Source organism: Daphnia pulicaria, unplaced genomic scaffold (genome assembly GCF_021234035.1).
Source record: "Daphnia pulicaria isolate SC F1-1A unplaced genomic scaffold, SC_F0-13Bv2 h1tg000064l, whole genome shotgun sequence".
NCBI lineage: Eukaryota > Metazoa > Arthropoda > Branchiopoda > Diplostraca > Daphniidae > Daphnia > Daphnia pulicaria.
The window spans coordinates 37,501-39,681 of NW_025804786.1; the positions used below are offsets into that span (position 1 = coordinate 37,501).

Consider the following 2,181-nt stretch of genomic DNA (forward strand, 5'->3'; position numbering starts at 1 on the left):
ATTCCAGGGTCTCGGTCCCTCAAGCAGAAAAGAAAACTCTTCCCGGGGTTCTCGGCAGCTTCTCCGGTTTGTGTCGCGTTACCGCGACCGTGACATTACGAGGGTTAAAGTCGTTTTATCGCGGACGTAGCCGCAGCCTGGTTCCGGAATCAGGACCGGATTCCCTTTCGCCTTAACCTGGGTGGCGTCTCACGTTATACGATACATGGTTTCATATTTTCGAAGGCGCTGCGAAAGAAGCATGCGATGCCATAACGCGATGAACGGTACTAGGAAAATAAAAGAGACGGGAGAAAAACAATCAAATACCGGCTAAGAGAAATCAAAAAAAGGAAAAAGACACTTCTTTAACCTTCTATCATTCTCACAAGCTTTCTTATTCATGTGTTTTCTTTGACCCCGCAACTTTAGATTTTTTCTCTTCGCGCACACCACAGAAGAATCACCGACACACGACTCAACCACAACCACGCCCGCTACTCATACGATAGATGCAACACATCACGCCCGTCACTAGGTCGGCTTTCGCCTGCGGCTTAGGATCGACTGACTCATGTCCAACCACTGTTCACATGAAACCCTTCTCCGCGTCAGTCCTCCAGGATCCCTCTGGAGTATTTGCTACTACCACCAAGATCTGCACCGACGGCGGCTCCGGGCAGGCTCACGCCCACAACCCTTCTACGCTCACCGTCGCGACCCCCCTACTCGTCGGGGCCTCAGCGCCGTCGCTCTCTTCGAGCTGACACGGACGTTATTCGCTCTGCCGACCGACGGCCCGGTATAGGCACGACGCTATAGCGCCTCCCATTTTAAGGGCTAGTTGCTTCGGCAGGTGAGTTGTTACACACTCCTGAGCGGATTCCGACCTCCATGGCCACCGTCCTGCTGTCTTTAGCAACCAACTCCTTTTCGTGGGATCCGAAATGTGCGTCGTTTAGGCGCCTTAACCGGGCGTTTGGTTCATCCCACAGCGCCAGTTCTGCTTACCAAAAATGGCCCACTGGGCGCTCAGATTCAAATCAATTGCCGCGGCCTCAATCAAGGAAAAAGGCCGGGCTTCTCACCCATTGAAAGTTTGAGAATAGGTTGAGGTCGTTTCGACCCCAAGGCCTCTAATCATTCGCTTTACCGGATGAAACTCCGTTTGTTCTCTTTGCGAGCACCAGCTATCCTGAGGGAAACTTCGGGGGGAACCAGCTACTAGATGGTTCGATTAGTCTTTCGCCCCTATACCCAACTCCGACGATCGATTTGCACGTCAGAATCGCTGCGGACCTCCACCAGGGTTTCCCCTGGCTTCGTCCTGGCCAGGCATAGGTCACCATCTTTCGGGTCCCAACGTGTGCGCTCTGGGTTCGTCCGGCCGACTCGACCAAACCCTTTTAAGGGGGAAAGATCTCGCGAGCATTCGGACGCCCTGGGGTTGCGCCCGCTCTGTTCGAGACGGGATCACCCCTCGCGGATGCACCCTCATCGGGGCCGCTTCACTTTCATTGCGCCTCGCGAGTTTAGTTTGATAATTTCTCGACGACTTGCGCACATGTTAGACTCCTTGGTCCGTGTTTCAAGACGGGTCGGGTGGGACCCGACTTCTACTCTCCGCTCTGGGCCTCCACAGGTTGAGCACCGCAACTTTTTCTCTTTTACAAAAAAAAGCTACGACACCTCCCGGGAGGAGACAGGTCACGACCGGGCAGTACTGTTGGGAAACGCCGCGCTCGTCATCGCGGCACCCGCGAAGGTAACCACGAAACTCGCTAACGGACGCCCCGTGTAACAGACACCCAGTCGGTCGCGGAGTCCTACTAGGCCCCCCACTTGCGGACCTTGGCGTGGCTATTGCGATCGCAGAACGACTTATGCAAGAGAGCCGCCAATTCAGGCAGTCTCCATGCAGCGTTAAGGGCATACAACCAAGTGCCGGGAGCGGGGACTTGTTCGACCTTCGAGGGCCCACCCGTTTAACCCCCTGAACGGTTTCACGCACTCTTGAACTCTCTCTTCAAAGTTCTTTTCAACTTTCCCTCGCGGTACTTGTTCGCTATCGGTCTCGTGGCGATATTTAGCCTTAGAAGGAGTTTACCTCCCGCTTAGGGCTGCACGCTCAAGCAACCCGACTCTTGGGAAGGGATCCGATGCACGGTCTCGGCTCGTCTTATCTACGGGCCTGACACCCTC

At 54.8% G+C, this 2,181-nt stretch overlaps 1 non-coding gene across 1 annotated transcript in view; it reads right to left on the bottom strand.

Moving 5' to 3' along the window:
• The window catches only part of LOC124317919, a gene marked incomplete at its 5' end in the record, with an annotated part of 4,347 nt that extends 2,166 nt beyond the window's left edge, over nt 1–2,181 (bottom strand). Inside the window, one exon of the ribosomal RNA XR_006912386.1 lies at nt 1–2,181. This exon is cut by the window's left edge and continues 2,166 nt beyond it. This is a non-coding gene — a ribosomal RNA (large subunit ribosomal RNA).